The sequence below is a fragment of the Canis lupus genome, chromosome 36 (assembly GCF_011100685.1).
Source record: "Canis lupus familiaris isolate Mischka breed German Shepherd chromosome 36, alternate assembly UU_Cfam_GSD_1.0, whole genome shotgun sequence".
In the NCBI taxonomy this organism is placed as follows: Eukaryota; Metazoa; Chordata; class Mammalia; order Carnivora; family Canidae; genus Canis; species Canis lupus.
The window spans coordinates 25,311,469-25,330,236 of NC_049257.1; the positions used below are offsets into that span (position 1 = coordinate 25,311,469).

General features: G+C 37.0%; 1 protein-coding gene and 2 long non-coding RNA genes across 7 annotated transcripts in view; 2 read left to right on the forward strand and 1 right to left on the reverse strand.

The window, feature by feature from the left end:
- The first annotated feature begins 313 nt into the window (after positions 1–313).
- On the forward strand, positions 314–1,954 carry LOC119877891. The gene is made up of 3 exons (XR_005384516.1): positions 314–383; positions 1,339–1,437; positions 1,837–1,954. It is a non-coding gene; the product is annotated as an uncharacterized LOC119877891 (long non-coding RNA).
- Positions 1,955–4,210: 2,256 nt separating this feature from the next.
- Positions 4,211–18,768, reverse strand: part of LOC106558299 — a 75,966-nt gene continuing 61,408 nt past the window's right edge. For all 5 annotated transcript variants that reach the window (XR_005384843.1, XR_005384840.1, XR_005384841.1 and 2 more), the window contains 2 exons: positions 15,487–15,633; positions 4,211–5,176 (listed from right to left, as the gene is read on the reverse strand). This is a non-coding gene — a long non-coding RNA (uncharacterized LOC106558299). The remainder of the gene's footprint in view (positions 5,177–15,486; positions 15,634–18,768) is intronic.
- ITPRID2 (ITPR interacting domain containing 2) overlaps positions 8,363–18,768 on the forward strand; it is a 111,125-nt gene continuing 100,719 nt past the window's right edge. The window contains exons 1-2 of the mRNA XM_038585033.1: positions 8,363–8,784; positions 10,323–10,409. The gene's annotated coding sequence lies outside the window, so the exon portion shown is untranslated. The remainder of the gene's footprint in view (positions 8,785–10,322; positions 10,410–18,768) is intronic.

Sequence of the window (18,768 nt, forward strand, 5' to 3'; positions counted from 1 at the left end):
GAACTATATGTGTGAAGCACTGTTCAAGGAAATGAGTACATATTCATAAATACAAACATTGAACACCGTATATTAAACACTAGCCCCTTTAGCATAGGCTGTTCTTAATATACTCATTACAGAGGCAATTTCTCAAGCAAATTAGTCATGTAGCTTGTTTCTTGATAACAGCACAGGGAGTTAAGACTGCCAAAATCAACAGTGTATTTCAAAGGCTTCCAGGTTCTCTGTAACAAAGGCTGAGTAAGCCATGACTCACAATCAGGAAACTTCTATTTGAGGGCCTTGTTATCTCTCTTCATATCTGGGGTGTGGGAAAGACTGGTAGCAGTGGGCAGCACGCAGGGGAGGAGTTCCGTTCTGTTTCCAGTGCCACAAAGCCAGTGAGAAGCACATAGTGAAAGTTCTCCTGCTGTAGCTTTTTTCTTATTTGACCCCCAGGATGTGTAGACAGTGGTCTAAAAACATACTCAGGACAATGGAACTGCTAGAATTTGTAATCAAGTCTGTGATTAAGTCAATCACACCTCATTGCCCAGATGTAAACTCGACTGTCCAGCATCTAGTCACTTTGGAGTGCTTGCTGCTTCTGTCTGTGTGTTTTATTTATTTATGGGGGTAAGGAGGTAGTGTATTTTTAAGGCTTAACTTTCATCCTGCAATAATGTAAATGAAAGAAGAGGGTTTTCCAATTGCCCAGAAAGGATTTAAGTTGTGGCTGTCATGTATTTGTGGTGTGGCCTAGAGCAATGCCTTAATATTTCTCCATCATAAATTTCCTGTCTTTTAAAAGAGTAATATTGTCTACCTAGTGGATTTATTACAAAAAAGAATAAATTAGATTGCAAATGAAAAAGAGAGTCATTTTGAGAGTAGCAGTCTCTCAAAAAAAAAAAAAAAAGAAACAAAGAAACCCTATTGAGTTGGTATTATACTAACTGTCCATATTCAAGATAATCATATACTTTATACTCTAAGGACCTTTTTTCAGAGTGAAGGGGTCATTATTAATAATTAGCCCAGGATATCAGGGCAAACAAAGACTGTCCTGAGCAAATCTGAAGGTATAATCACTTTAATTATAATCATGTTACTTTATTGATAGAGCTAAAGGGAGGAGTCAGATCTCCTTATCTCTGATATAACTTTGCAATCATTTACGAATTTTATTGTTGTTGGCACGAAAGGCCCAAGGTTCCTCACGGATACTTCATAGTTATTTATCATTGGTTCACAAAAACAACCTAGTTTGTAGTAAGTGATACAGAAGAAAAAAGAAAGTGTATGACCCAGTTTTCTTCTTCCCCTGTTTTATCCACTCTCCCCCCTCAACTGAAGAAAACCTAGATCTGCTTCTTGCCCAAGTAGCCACTGAAATGCTTAAAACCCACAAGAATAGAACTCACCCACCCCAACACAGAAATATCCCTGGAATTGGTGAGTGAAAAGTAGAAAGGAGACTTTTCAAAATTTTGTCTTGGAATCCTACAATTTAAATGTCATAATCTGGAAAGCATCTCCTCCTCCTCCTTTCTGTCTCTATTTAATCTAAAATACATTTTGATGATCTATTTGATGGCATTCAAGACACTGACTAAATTTGATGCCTAGGGAATGTGGTTATACATCCTGCTTTAAATTCCTATTTGATAGGGAACAAATAACCTTACTATTCACCTAAGGAAAGACTTTTTAAACTGAGGATAAAAAGGAGAAATGAAAATTTTAAATACTTCTACAGTTTATAAAATTTCAATTCTTAAACATAGAAGACACAGAGTGTGTAAAGTACATGTATGAAAAATCTGACATTGCCTATTTTTTTTTATTTTGAAGACTAATCCTGAACTATCTCAACTTGGCTGTTAAATCTTGACTAATCAACTAAGGCAGGTACTTCGAGCCCTGATTCAAGAAATTTTCTAGACTCTACCAACTATATATTGGGAAGGAGGTATGGAAGAGGTTAACTCCAGACTGGCAAATTTCCTGTTCACAAAAGTGCACCTGGGAAGATCTTTTGTTTGTTCACTTATTTATTCATAAGAATTTATCATGTTCTTTGTAAGTACCTTGCTCAAGGTCAGATGCTGGAGATTCAAGCATGATGTTATCCCAGCCTTGAAGTCCAGCGAGGCAGACAGTATTGCTATCAATAATTACTATAAAATGAAACCCAGTACTAATGATAAAGGGAAGCTCAAGGCACTGTGGGAAACGATAGTGCTCCAGGGAACAGAGAAGTGTCTCTGAGTATGTGATTTGTTAAGCTGAGTAGGATGAGTATGAATAGCCATTTTATAATGGAAATAATGTCCAAGGCAGAAGGGATAATATGTGAGAGATGGGAAGAGAGAGCTTGGTGTAAGGATCTAGTAATAGGCTATTAGGTCTAGAATAAAGATACGTGATCAATATGCTGGAGAGGTGAGGAGAGGCCAAATTATAGAGGCTTTGTATATTATATTAGGAGTTCAAACTTTATCCAGTAGGTAAATGGGAAGCCATTGAGAGGTTTTATGCAGAAGGCTAACATGATCAGATATGGATTTTATATAAATAATTCTGACTACAAGAGACCATTTAGAGAATTATACAATGGTCGAGATCAAAATTAACAGCAATTTCTACAAAGATGGTGTCAGTGGAAATGGAGACATTTAGGAAGGAATATTAACAAGATTTGGTGATTTACTGGACATGGACAGTGAAGTAAAAAATGCCCAGGTTTTGGCTTAGAAACCTGACTGGATAGTGATGCCCTTAAATGTATGTACAAAGAATATTTAAGGAGAAGTAGGTTTGCAGGGTGGTGATAGTACATTCCATTTTGGACAAGTTGAGTTTGAAATATCCTTGACATATTCAAGTAGAGATGTCAAACACAAAGTTGATCTCGTAAGTTAGGAGCTCAGAGAGCATGTTGAACCATATTTCGAGAATTGGGGTTTATTAGCATACAAATGGCCTTTGAAGCTCTGGGAGTAGATGAGACATCATGGAGAAAGTGGGTAGAATGAAAGAAGAGGAGGCTCAAAAAGAGACTCCTTTCATTATATCAACTTGTAAAAGAGGAAGAGGACTGCTTTTGCATTTCTCTGGCAAGAAAATGAGGTTTCAAAAGGCTCCAGGAAACAGGCAGCATATGACCCACAAGTGATGATAAGATAAAATGTCTGATATTATGTTCTGGGTTAGAGTGTCAGTCCATATCTAAATATAGTTTTAAAGCCAGATTCCAACTCAAGAAAATATCTTTTGAGCTCCTCTGGATGTGAGGAAGACTCACAGCCTATCTCACTAATGTTATTACAGTTTCTTTGCTTTTCCTTCCCTTCTTTGGTAATGCTCTATCCAGGACATGCTTCCCTGATAACATGCCAGGCATAAGCAGCTTGAAGACTACCCTCATTTTATCCTTAGATAATATTCTCACTCATATTATAGAAAAAGGAAGTTTTATGATAGGGGTAGTTGGAAAACAAAGTATCTGCTTACTCTAGCCATGAACTATAATTAGAAAGGCCCAAAATACCATAAGTAGTAGTCATTCAACACTCATTTTTCTCAAGAATCTCATAAAACTTAATTAAGGAATGCAAAGGTTCAGATAAAAATTTTAAAATGTACACTGACAATGAAATAGATGCTCTTATTTTCTTCCCTGTGTTTCTAGTCTGCATCACATCCACTTACGCTGTCTCTTCATTCTAAGAGACAAATCTTAGAATCATAGCATATTAAATTTGAAAGGAATTCCAAGAGAGCCTCTCACTCAGCCCTCTCTGCCCTGTCCCTGTGCCCACTTATAGATGAGGAAATTGAGGTGCAGGGGTAATGGCACCTAGAACTTACATTTACATGTTGCTATCTATTCGACAAAGCAGGAAACCATATCCACTGGAAAAAGGACTCTTCAATAAATGGTGCTGGGAAAATTGGACATCCACATGCAGAAGAATGAAACTCGGACCACTCTCTTACACCATACACAAAGATAAACTCAAAATGGATGACAGATCTAAATGTGAGAAAAGAACCCATCAAAATCCTAGGGGAGAACACAGACAACACCCTTTTTGAACTTGGCCACAGCAACTTCTTGCAAGATACATCTATGAAGGCAAGGGAAACAAAAGCAAAAATGAATTATTGGGACTTAATCAAGATAAATAGCTTCTGCACAGCAAAAGAAACAGTCAACAAAACTAAAAGACAACCTACAGAATGGGAGAAGATATTTGCAAATATATATTTAAATAATAATGTTTACATTCAAAGTAATATTAGTGATTACACTGTTGAAGATTCCAGGCTCTTGGAATCCGTTATCTGGGTCAGACAATCACACAAGCCTTGGGCAAATTACTTAGCCTCTCAGATCTTTTGTTCCTCCATCTGTGATATCAAGTTTTACAGTATCTTTTCACAGGTGTTGGTAGACAATTCTCCATAGGTTTCTTTGCCTGTCTTTTGAGCAGTCACACGGACTACCTTTTCAAAGATGTTTGTATAGATGACAGCCTTGAAGGTTATAGTGTCTGCCTCAGGGCAAAGAGCAGGTTTGCTTACAACTCAGCAAAATAAAGATGTCTCCCTCTGGAGATATGCTTTCTTTCCATTTTAAAAGATTTGGGTTCCCTTATTTCAGCATTCTTCTCCTGCACTATGACTCTCTCTGTGTGTAGAAATCACCTGGACCTCAGAGAACTGATGTAAATGCTGATATTCTGGCTGTTAATATCTATGTAGGTAATAAAGACCTTCGTCTGTGACTCACGGGTCTCACATCTTCTGCCAACATCCATGTGATTGTGACAGGCTAACATAGTAGCTTCCAAGTGGAGCGACATCTTAGACCCTTCACAGTTCTTGACAATAGAGGTCTGTAAGAGCTGAGTAAAGCAAATAAACATAAAGAGCCAGAAGAGTATCTGGCACATAAAGACAAAGGACTGAATGGATGCTGGTTGTTAATGTCATTATACAGTTATACTTGCCAAATGCACATGGTTTCTTCCTGGGCAAAGCCAAGACTAGAATCCAGATCTGTAAGTACTCAGTCCAGGGGCACCTGGATGGCTCAGTTGGTGTCTGATTCTTGATCTCAGCTCAGGTCTTGATCTCTCAGTTGTGATTTCAAGCCCCATGTTGGGCTCCACACTGGGTGTGGAGCCTACTTAAAACAAAACAAAATTCGGTCTAACATTATTTTTACCTCTTTCTACCAATCCCTTCCACACCAACATTATATTTTCTGCATATTTAACTTACGATTAATGTTAAAAATAATGTAGTTTAAGAGGAAGAATTAAGAATTTAAACCAAATTATTTGGTGAACATGTTAAAATTAGTATGAAAGAAACAACAAATCTGGTGATCAAAGACATCAGAACATTAAAGTATTATGTTAAAAGAAAAAAGGCCAAAACCATGATAAGTTTTTTATGTGAATACACATAAAAAACTAAGTTGTCCAGAAATACATGATAAGCAAAATATTATAAAGTTTGAAAATTCCCTAACGACAATCAACATTTTAATATGTATATTTTTATTTATGAAAATATACTACTTTTTGTTAAGGGCTCAAAATAAATTTTTAAAATGTATATGCCATAGACACAATCTCTGAAAGTAATGGCTCCCTAGTACTAATTTCTAGATTTTGAAATATTCCCTAAGACATTTTCTATGAGTCATGGCTTAAGATTTGGTACCTGAATTACCACTGAAAAATAATATTAATCAAATACTTGCTTTATAGCTGATCCATGCCTGGTGTTTTACATGTTTTCTTTTATTAAATCCTAATGACAATCATATGGGATATAAATTATTAGTAACTTAATTTACTGATGAGAAAATTATTCATAGAAAAGTAATTTACCCAAGTTTATGCAGCTTGGAAGATCTAATGGACCATAGTGAACTAAAGTCTGATGACTAGTGATCCTGTTTCATAATATTCTAATTATACTGCCATAAATCTTTAGTTGAATTTATGAAGGAAATGCATATGGTGAGATTAAATGTTAAAATCAAGAAACTAGATGGTTTTCACAAAACCATAAAGACAATTCAATAGGCCAATAATTGCAAATCACAAATCAGTCCCAACCTTTCCATAAGCTGTTCACAAACAGCCTGGATTTTAACTCTATTCTCTCAGATGGAATGTAAAAGTTTTCAAGAAATACACTTATTTAATTCAATAGTAAAGGAAATAAATTTGTAAAACTCAATCAGTCTTCCTCCAGAGACCCTTAAAGATTGTACTTTTACTGTAAATACAAGCATTACAAGAGGATAATCAGCTTTTACAATTTATTTCCCTCACTCTAGCTCTCCCTGCTTTGCTACTCACACACTCGACGTCATGTTTTCGATCATGAGGTTAAGATCAATTTGTAGTGGGACTAATGTTTGAGCTACAATGTTTCTAAAAAACTCAAGTTTTCGCCATTACTGTCAACTCATTTCTAATTATTTCTCTTTCTTTTTTGCTTAGTTCATCAGCTCTTTAAAAACACCGGGGCCTTTTCCCCTATGTCTCCTATGCTATTTCCAGACTTCTGTTTTCTATCTTTAAATCTGTCAAACATAGTAGCTCCATTTTTCAAAAACAACATTTCACCTGTTCTTTTTCTTTTGTACAGCATACTTTATACTTTTGAAAATCAGCATGACCTTTTTCATTTGTGATCAACATTTGCTATAACAGCTTCTTCCCCTGAAGCCGAAAGGAAATAACTAGAACAAGCAACATGCTGAATGATCAGGATGTGGGGTCTGAACCTAGCCTGATGCCCAGCTGGAGTAATTGGCCACCTACTTTATATAATTTTAGGGATTTCAAAACCCCACATGCCTCCAGATTTTTGAATACTGATTTGGCATGATCCCTGTTCATCATCAGTTTAAAGAGGTGGGGCCTTATCTTTAGTTGGCTGCTGGTAAAAAACCACAATCATAAATAATTATGGTTAGAAAAACTGCTTATCAACCTGGGGACTGAGGACAGGGCATATCACCGTGCAGCAAGGGAAATGAGTAAGTAAAGAACATCTCAGGGGTGAAATCTCTACAGTGGGAGGATATAGGAGGGCATCATGTTAGAGAGGCCTGGAGTTCTGCAGGATCTAGGAAACTCAGGAGACATTATTTGCCTCGCTGTGTGTTCAACAATGGGGCAAACACTGAGGGGATGATAAAATGATGAGACATAGGCTCTGCCTTTAAAGCACTTCCCATCTAGCAATGGAGATCAAGCCCACACCACCTGAGTAGAAGGCTGTATGTAATTATTATGTCGCATGGGCAAGACTATTAAAGAGGTCAAAAACATTGAATACATTAGGATTATTAAGAGCATTCTCTACAAAATAATGAATTAAAGAGAAGAGGAAGAATGGTTAAAGAAGGAGATAGCAATGAGTTGGTGGCACATTCCACGGACAGAGGGGTTGTTTGGAAGCCGTTACCAAAAGCTTAGAAAAAAATATTTTTTAGCACATTTGGTTTTAAGATAGGGGCATCTTAGCATGGGGGACATGGAATGCATGTTAGGCCATGTGTCATACGATACATTGGAATACAATTTCTGTTTCTATAAAATAAAAAAAAAAAGACAACAACAAAAAATGGAATTTGCTTGTTACTCTCCTAATCCATCATGTTTGGCTCCATTGAGTTATAGCAGATATTACTACACTTATAGTATTACTATACTATACTTTCACATTACTTAAAAGCATCTATTAAGTGCCAGTGTTGGCATGGTACTAAGGATTGAATTAATAGAACCCCATACACCTTCGTTCTTGCCCTACAGATAATTATAATATTGTAACCTAAGGAAATATTGATAGTAGAAATACCATGAGCACACTCTTTGTAAGATGACAGAAAAGGACTGGCCTGTGCCAAAACACCTGTGTTTTCAGTGACTTTTTCTTTGTTCTTCACCCTTCTTTCCTCAAACCTCCTGAACGAGTCCTAGCAGAAAGTTTAGTGAGCCAAATCTATGAGGTGGTAAAAGTAGCATTTAAAGATGTGGGAAATCGGGACGCTTGGGTGGCTCAGTGGTTGAGCATCTGCCTTTGGCTCAAGGCATAATCCCAGGACTCTGGGATCGAGTCCCACATCAGGCTCCCTGCATGAAGCCTGCTTCTCCCTCTGCCTATGTCTCTGTCTCTCTCTCTCTGTTTATCTCTCATGAATAAATAAATAAAGTCTTTAAAAAAAAAAAAAAGATGTGGGAAATCTTGAGTTTGGCTTTTTTGAATCCTGAAGAGACATTGCTTTAAGGAGTGAAGGCCAACTCTAGTCTTCAAAACATTTCACAGATAACTGCCGGTGGCAATTATGTTACAACAGGACTTGAGTTTTCAATGTGAAATAACTCAATCTGTTAGAAGCAATATTTCAAAAGAATAAGAACTAAAGGATTTAGAGAACTTAGACCCGTTCTCAATACCTCAAACAGTCTTATTTTTTCTCTTGGAGAAGTCACTACCAACATTGTCATTAGAAGGAAATCTACTCTTACTTAATTAAAAACAAAATTAGCCTGAAAGAATGGAGTGAAAATATCAAGAATCAAATCCAGCTCCTCTCAATCTTTGGCTTTTATTTTTCTGTTTAATGTAGAATTTTGGAAAACATCTGGATTCAGTGCAGTGAAGAATCACCTGGGGTAATGAAGTCTACAACAGGAACAGACTTGCCTTGGAAATAAATTACTGCCTCATAAGAAGTCATCTACAATTTTATCTTTGGAGGTAAATGAGGCATGATGCTATTATTTGTTATCTAGGTTTTTCCCTTAATGAAAACATGTTGAATAATAATTTTTTTATTATGAATGCTTTGGTATTATTAACATAATTTGCTGGGACTTGGACTTTTTTGAAAACAAATATCCTTGTAGCAGTTCTTCCTTTGAAAATGTATTATTTAATGCTTACTTGAGAATTTGAGATCTTGTTCACTACTGTTCTTCAGTATATGTTGAAGAAAACATTGTTGTGTGAATCCATGAAAGGTACTGCCAATAGCTAATATATCTTGGGTATTTTATGAATACTTACATCTTGTGAAAAGGCAAGTCTGCTTAAAATTAATTTTTTCCATTTTTAAGTAGATATTTCTGTATTGAAAAGTGTAAGACTACGAAAATCAGAACAACATATCAAAGGAGAAGGATGTCTAAATGTTAAAGTGTGGGAAGAGAGTCAGTAAATGTTTTCTCTAGACATAAAGAGATGATGTGCTAGACAGTTCCTGGAACACGACTAGAGCTTTGATGTATTGTTTTTGGTTGACGGATATATCAAGGACATGGTTGCCCTTCACAGTCAGAAATGAACATAGGATGTGAAAAGTAAATAAAGTCTGAAAGAGCACTTGTGCTAGAGCATTTAATATTCTTTCTCTGTCAAAACCACTCCCCACCCTAGCCTGTTTTATAAATGCCTATAGTATGGTGAAGCATCAGGAGAAGGAAATAATGGACACCTGAACATAAGAAAAGAGAAAAGAAAGATGAGATCTGAAAAGAGGGTGGGGCTCAGAGTTGGAAGCAAAAGTGTGCTCTGTCAGTTAACTGCTTGGGGAAAGTGGTACAATCCATGGGACAAAAAAAAAAAAAAAAAACCAACCAGAAAAATAGAACTGAAATATAGGACTATGCATTCAAATTATACACACTGCTGGCATCTCCAATATCAGCTCCTGTGCTCCCAGTTTATGGATAGGAAGAGGGTCCTGAGGGCATCCAATCATGACTCACTGTGGGGTAACTAGAAGTCTGAGGACGTGAAGCGGTGACTGTCTCCTGGTACAATGTAGCTCTAAACTCTTTGCTCACTTTGTTTTTTATGATCCCTGGAGGAGTGGAGGGGCCACTTCTGTCGTAAGGTTAGCTGTTCTAGGATAACTGGGGATGGATAATTATTGTTATAAATTATCAATAAAGCCTAATAAAGAATTTCTTTGGGCAGAGCTTTTGGAAAACCACCTTCTAATGCCAGCCTCATAGCTCACAGGATATGTGAAATACTGGATAACAGCCGGAGCACATCTGAGCAGACTCCTTTAATAAATCAATCCCTATGGATGCCCTGCTGTTGAGATTAAATGACACCAAATAGATGCAACACTTCGAGAGGAATGAGGCACAAGATTTGTGTTTGAGCTGTAGAATTTATTTTATGCTTAGTATGGAAAAAGCCTCAGCCAAGGTAGCTGTGTGTAAATTCTGAAGCATATACCATGAGAAAAGTACATTTTAAGGGCTTGTGCCTGGATTCATTTGCAGGAGGTGCAGGGAAGTTATGGAGAAGTGCGGGATATGGGAAAGGGAACCAGTGAAATGATAATGAAGAGGACCAAGGATTCTTCTTATGTGAGTCTCTTAAACATTACTTCGGGATTGTACCTCTGTTTTCTATATTAAAACAAAATGGATCTTTAAAGCAATCTTTCATCCTTATGACATAATTAATTATATCAATGTCTCTTCTCCTTTATTTACTTACAAACTCCTTGAGGAAGGAGTGTCTCATATTTTCCTACCTATATAAGACACAGGACAGAGCTTTGCGCACACGGATATTCAAAAAAAGTCTAGTGAATGAATACGATCTGTTGATTTTCCAGCTGTTATATAGAGATGAAGCTCTGTTCACATGTTATCAATGATAGCTGTGGCAGCAGATAATAAAAGACATTTGATAAGTGGTTCCAAAGGACATGGCTTCCCTTTCCAAAGAAGTGCTTTGAAAGGCAAACATTTTTATAATTGCCTAAAAATTCATCACTTATATCTGGCCATCGACCAAGTTTCTGCGAATTCGTTTTTTAATCATTCACAAAGTATATGTGCCTCAACCACAGAGCCTGGATTTCATCATCTGAAGGACACAGAATGCCAGTTTTTAAAAGTGTTTTTGAAATACAGTTTGCTATGTAATTATAGATGTAAAACTGTATCTCCTAGCTCAAAAAGAACTGTTGAAAGAAAAGCAGACGCTTTGTTTGTCTAGAATGTCAGGGTCATTATTTTTATGGGATGCTTTGGAGAAACACTAATTTGTGGAAGAAAAGCATCCCAGAAGGCAAATTTGACAGTTTAAATTCTTGTGCCCGAATTGTTCTGGGGGAATCATAATTAATTGAAACCTAATGAAAGGCTGAATACACCTTTGTTTCCCTTCTTCACAGAGCCAGTGAAGTGATTTGGAGTTAATTTTCAAGATGTGAAAGCTGAAATTATACTATACTTTAGACAGAAAAACACAGGGTGATTGAGAGATTATGAAATGCTGATGGGCATCCCAACAACATTCTAGTGTAGTTTCAACTGGCTCTAGACTCTCAGAATAAGCAAAATCCCTTCCCACACTGATAAACACATACTTGTATATAGCATTCCATTTTGAAGCAGACTTAAATAGTATGTGAGTTTATTATTGTCTGGAAAGTGATGCCAATGAAAAACTGCCAATTTGGCCCTTTTAAAGAAATCAAAACCTAATCTTGTCTCAAAGTCAATAATTTTTGGTAAGTTTGACAACTAATTTTAACAACTAAAACCAATTTGTGGGCAAACTTTAAGAAATGGAATCTGTCATTTACACAGCAGAGGAGTTTCAAGAACACAAATGCAGTTTTAGTTAAAAATCAAGGAAAACTGTAAGCTTCAGGACCTAGATTTACTTTATACTAGGAGTATAATTTATTTTTGAGGTTTTTTGGAGGAGAGGGAGTATTTTGAGCCATAATCTCTCTTGTTACTGGCCCTGGCCTCACACCCCGTTGCTGCTAATAAAAAAAGATGTAGCATTTTCTTTGGGGACTTTTAACTTTGGAGAGAAATGAAACTGAATTATCTTATGTGGATCGAGATGGAGGTAGGGAGAAAGTTCGTAGTGGTAAAAATATTGTTGATAGGAAACAAATAGGGTTAACCAGTCTGAATCTGAAAAATAACTCTGAGAATAGGCTCTGCTAAAGTCACTGAACTACTTTCAGAGGAGGTCCTGACAGGTTAGAGGGTGAGCCACAGGTTAGAGGGTGAGCCCTGTGCAGGAGGATGTCTTGGTCTCACCCATAGAGCTTCTGTGCAAGAGGATTTCATAACTCAGAGTCTATTTTTCTGAAGAAAATTACCACTGATACACATCTAGCAAAACAAAGGTGCTGATAATTGTTAGTTACTGAATGAGTAAGTGAATGAATGCAGACCTTTCTTTCTCCTTTCTCCTTGTTCAGTTCTTTCTATAGGGCAGTTTTATATGGCTAATCCAGGTGTACAATGCACTTTATATGTTTTTCTTGAATTTCTGCATGCTATCTCATATAGTCTGGGGATTCATCCAGTATAGATAACATTATAAAGGGAAACTTTCAAGTTTTAAGTAACTTACTTAAAAATAGGATTTTACAAATATTAATGATTATGATAATTGTCATTTGAATAGTAAGTTTTATATATGCTGCTAAGCCTTGTATACGTATTCTTTCTTTTTGTACAAAGAACCAGTGAAGTCAGTATTAGTATCCTCATTTTATACAGGAAACAGACACTCAGAATGGTAAGTCATATGCTCACATTGCACAACTAGTAAGGAACAGAGCCAGGAATCACACTCAGGGAGTCTGATTGCAAGGCACACTCTTAACACCTCTAAATTGCCTTATAAGCACAATCAATGAATATTTCAAATTTTTTTAAGACAGAAAAAAATGAATGTAGATTCCCCTGGGACTAAATACACATATCTATATTGAAATGTAATTTCCAGGGCATGTGGACATGTGCGCAGCCAGTTTCAGCCCCCATTATGAATCCCATATTTACTCAAACGTCATACTTAAAAACCAGAAAAATCTACAAAGTCATGTAGAGAAATGGGAAGAAATATGAAAGTTGCAATAAGTAGATTTCTAAAGGGCTTACCACAGAAATAAACAAATATTAAGAGAAAAAAAAGGTTTGTACCTTATGGCTCACCTGTGAATAAAATTTACTTGGTTAAAGAAAAAAAAGAAAGAGAAAATTTGAATATTTTGGAGTAGTTATATGTTCTATAACAAGTAGTTTGGAGTTTACCAAAACTTTAAACATAAATCTATCCTTAAATATTAGCAAACTGAAATTATAGAAGATTTATTTTCCTCTTGATTTTTTCTTCTCCCCCGCCCCTTACCTTCCCTCCTCCCTTGTCTCCTTCCTTCCCTTAATCCCTCAGATCATTAATTTAGTGCATATTATATGCTAGGCACTATTTTGGATGTTTATAATACACAAAAATTGTTGTCCTCAGGGAGTTTATATTCTAGTGGGGGGCACAGATGTAAAAAATAAGCCAACAAAGGACAATACATAGTATTCTAGAAAGGGATATATACCATGGAAAAAAAAATAGGGCAGGATTGGTGCCATAGGAATGAGAGAGGAAGGCTACAGTTTAAAATAGGACTCGAGAGAGTCCTCATTGAGAGGAACATACTTAAACAAAGAACTGAAGGAAGTGAAGGAGTTAACCATGTGGTTTTTGGAGGGAAGATTGTTTCTAGACAGCACAGCCAGTATGTAGGCCCAAGGCAGATGTGTGCCTGATAGGCTTGGGGCAAGCAAGGAAGTGGTGTGGACGAACGGAGTTAAGTGAGGGGGGAGAACCAAGAATGAGGTCAGAGAGGTAATGGGGCCAAATCATTGAAGGTCAAGTTAGTTTCATAAAGCCTTTCATGTTTACACTGAGGAAAATGAATAGCTAATGTAGGATTTGGAGAGTGACATGATCTGACACAGGATTCAAATGAATTGCTTTGGCTGCTGCGTGGAGAATAAACTGTAATGGACAATAGTAGAAAGACGCAAGGAAATGAGTTGGGGCTTTGCAACAACCTGAGTGAATAAGAGTGATAGATCATAAGCAGAACTGAGGAGGATCTGAATTCTGATTGCATTTTGTACTATAAGCATCTAATGATATATATGTTTGCCTCTAAGCGCTGCTTTACTGCTATCCCACAAGTTGATTGTGCTCTGTTTTATTTGCATTCAATTCAAAATATTTTCTAACTTCTCTTGTGATTTCCTCTTTTGACCCATGCGTTATTTAGAAATAACTAGTTTTATTCTCTAATATTTGGGGACGGTATGTATCTTTCTGGTATTGATTCCTAGTCTAATTCTGTTAAAGTCTGAAACACACTTTATAATTTGTTTAAATGTATTAACATATTAAGGATTGCTTGTATGACCTAGAAGAGGGTCTATTTTAGTAAATGGTCCATTTGAACTGGAAAGAATATGTATTTTACAGTTGTTGGGTGGAGTGTTCCATAAATATTAATTAGCTCAACTTGTCAATAATGTTCAAGTCTTAAAAAAAATAATGTTCAAGACTTTTATATCCTTACTAATTTTCTATTAGTCCTATCAATGACTGAGAGGAGTATTGACATCTCCAATCATAATTGTGAATTTGTCTTTTATTTGTATCAATTTTTGCTCTTTGTACTTTGAAACTCTGTTGTTTGATGCATACACATGTAGGATAATACTGTTTTCTTGTAGAGCTAACCTCTTTATCATTATGTAATGTCCCTCTTTGTCCCTGGTAATATTACTTACCCTTAAGTCTACTTTATCCAGTATAATAGAGCTACTCTAGCCTTTTTTTTTAAATAAGTATTTTCATAGTATATCTTTTTCCATCTCTACTTTAAACTTATCTATGTCCTACATTTAAAATCGTTTTCTTATAGAAGCATATAGTTTCATCTTGTTTTCTTTTTTTTTAATTTTTTTAAAATTTTTATTTATTTATGATAGTCACAGAGAGAGAGAGAGAGGCGCAGAGACACAGGCAGAGGGAGAAGCAGGCTCCATGCACCAGGAGCCCGACGTGGGATTCAATCCCGGGTCTCCAGGATCGCGCCCTGGGCCAAAGGCAGGCGCCAAACCGCTGCGCCACCCAGGGATCCCTCATCTTGTTTTCTTATCCAGTTTGACAATCTGAGCCTTTTAGTGTATTTATACTATTTATATTTAATGAAAATAGTCTCTGGTTAGGGGAAACTCTATCATCTTGCTATTTTTCTCTAATGTTCTGTTCTTTGTTCCTTTTGTCCTCTTTTCCCCCCTACTTTTGAGTTTATGAGTATTTTTTAATTTTAGCTTACTTCTACTATAGAGTAAACTTTTTATACAACTTTCTATACAACTTGTAATGATTACTGTAGGTTTTTAAGTATGCAATTTTGTCAGGATCTAACTTAAAATAATGTATACCTTCATATGCACTATAAAGACCTTAAAGTATTATACACCCCATGCCTCCCTTCCATCTACTATTGTTGTCACATATATTATATTTACATTTGTGATAAATATATAATACATTACTATCTTTGCTTTAGACAGTTACTTTTTGAAGCAATTAAAATATGAAACATTAATTTTATGTTACCTTGCTTCCACTTCCAATGCTCTTCATTCCTTGATGTAGATCCAAGTTTATGGTTGGTCTCCTATGCTTTTTGCCTGAAGAATTTCCTAAATTCTGTATATATTTTGAGGTAGAGCCAATGAAGTTTCCAGTTGTATTTTATGTAGCCTTTGAGAGAAAGTAAAATCAAAGATGACCACGAAGTTTATAATAGAACTGCCAATAAATCACAATGACAGCAGCAAATAATTAAATAGAAAATAATACATTTAGGAAGGAAGAGATACTAGTGTTAAAAAAAAATCAACCTTAAAAGGAAAATATGACTTGATACACCAATTGTATTTTGTGATTTACCTATCTGCCATAGATTTTTTCTGCCCCTCAAAGTCCTGATTTCAAAGACCCATAGAAATCTCTAGGCTGGGGCTGGGGACATAGATCCTATGTGACTCCTATATCTACATGTACCTACCTCCTCTCATTAACCTGGATGCAAAACTCAGTCCCTTCACTGGTTTCAAAAAGAAGTCCTTTCCTCTCTTTCCCTCTCATGTTCATCAGGTTTCCTCTCCCCCCCCCTTTTTTTTTTTTACTCCTTCATTTGTGTTCCCTCCTTATGAAATTGCTCCCTGTGAATTCTGAACTTTTATTATTTTAGAGTTTAACTATCTCCTACACTCAGCATTATATAAACAAAACCACTTAAGGAGGTTATTAGAATAAAGAAGGGCTCAGGATCTCCCCTTCCGAGCCATTTAGGTTTGTGAATTTACCCTACTGTTGTGGGTAAAGTTCCCCCAGAATTTGCATACAGGAGATTTTCTGGAGTGCTCTTAACAGTCAATATCTGTGAAAGAGCAAAGGAGACAAGACCAGGCAGAGGGAGAAGTTAAAATGAGATACAGTCAAAACAGTAGCCTCAGTCAATGCCACAGAGATCTTCTAGGCTGACATGATCCTACAAAGATGTCCCACATTGGGGGAGGTAGCCCACAACAATCGATCCATCATTGGATATTGCTATAGCCAGGGATAGGTTGGGCAAGGCAGCTTCCTTCAGATGAGGTCAATTCCCAGGGTTGCATGCAACTGTAAATCATCAGCAAACACTACCAGAATCTGAGATCATGAAGCCTTGACTCATAAAGGCAAATCTGGGAAGTGTTCAAATGCATCCACTATAATCCATCCCTGTACCACTTTGTTCCACTTGCTTCACTGTTGTTTCACTTAACAACTTGAGGGTTATAATTGGTACCTTTTCCTAAGAAAGCTTTATGAGGAGTTTAGTGGGACAAATTACAGTGTCCCCTGCAGCTCTTCTCTAGGATGAATCTGACATTTATAGTCTCCCTCATCTATTAACTACTAGATTCTGCTCACCTTTGACTGTCATTCAGCTGGTCTCCCTCACTTACTTGATGGGTTGATCCAGGCTCCCCTCAGAGGAGAGGTCTGAGCCCCTAGTTACTGTGACCTTCCCAAGATGTGGCTTCTGTACATTTTCATGTCTGTTAACCATAAAAATTGGTGTGGGGGATACCAAGAGCCCTCTTCCACTCTACCCTTTCTCCAGCAGATCACTTGGGTGACAAATGTATTTTTGTCTGCTCCTATTATTGACGGCAGCCCTACCTTCTCCTGATGATCAGAGACAATTATTCCTACCAGGATGTAGATTTTTTTCTTGGCCTACTGAACTCCTGACACAAAGAACCTAAAGTAATCATGTGGCAGTCATAGCTAAAATTTAATGGCGCTTCTGTAGAAGCATCCTCCCTCTGATAATCACAACTATTAACCTATAGGACCGAGAGTTGTGGGGATAGGAAGTATAGATTTCCCAAGTGGGTCACTGAATGTGATAAGTAGAGTCCCTTCTCTTTGCAACCCTTAGTTCCCAGATGCATGTATTCTTCCTTTTACAGAACACAGCATTATACAATAGTTGATGATTTAAGGAATGCTCTTCATCCTGGAGAAAAAAGATGTGCACCATATCCTTGTAGAGTATAATTTCCAAGTTGCCACCTTAGGTATACCTCTAAAAAGCCATTCCATTATTCCTCCAGGCTAGCAGAATCAAGTGATAGGATATGTGATAAGACCAGTGAATCTCATTGTCAGGGCCTACTGTGACATCTCAATTGCTATAAAGTGCATTGGTTAGTCCAATGCAATTTATGTAGGATCACATGTTGGTAGGATTAAACATTCTGTTTGACCTTGAGTAATGGTGTCGCCTATGAGCCTCATGGGCAGGAAAGGCAACCACATAGAGAACTCTATTCAAAATAAATTTCTGCCTTCTAACATGGAAGAATGGACACAATCAACTGTGGCTAGCTGGTCCCCTCAAGGGATGGGGCTCTATAGAGGGTCAGCATTAGTGTTACTGCTGTCACTTTAGATAGCTGGCAGCAGCAGTACTAACTCCACTTTGGTGAATGGTAGTCCATGTTGTTGGGCCCATACATACCCTACATGCCTGCCTCCATGGCTTCTCCTTATAAGCCCTTTGTACAACACTGGGGTGGCTTTTGACAAAGACTGGCTATTATCAACTAAGTTACTCTGTAAGATAGTTTGGGGCCCCTTCAATAGTAGATTCTCTCTGGTCCACATGATTATGTGAATCGAAGTTATTTACATGTCATGCCCATGTTGACATGCCATTTCACATGTTTCTTCTCCAGACTTCTCTGTCTCATCTTTCTAACTTTTCTCTTTTCAATCCCCTGACCAACAAGTCTGAACATTTTTCACTGCTATGGAGTCTCTATACAACCTTACATCAACATACTCGTCTTGACCCCAAATAGATGACAATGCACACCACCAAAACTCTGCCAATGGGGAAGACTGCCCCCACTGCTGTCTTTCCAGGCCACACCTGAGTGAGGCTGTTGTGCAAGAGTCCCAAGGCTCTATCAGTTGTCTACTGCTGTGCATCACACCATCCCAAAGCTAAGTGGTTTAAAACAACAGCGTATTGTTTCTTAAAGACAATGGCCTAAGGATAAAGACAAATGGAAGTGAGTGAAAGTCATAAAATGAGGACGTGAAGAATAGGGATTGTGATATCATTATCAACAAATAATGAAAGGATGTCAGAGAGCCTGTGAGATAACAATGAAGTTATAAATAAATATAGGAGATAAGATAGAAAAAATCTTTATGCTTTATACTAAACAAAGCCAAAATTCCTCACTTTTGTCTTTAGGCCTTTTCCAACTTCGGACTCCATATGCCTGGTAAACATTCTCTTAACCGCTATACTTTGAAAGACCCTACCAGAAA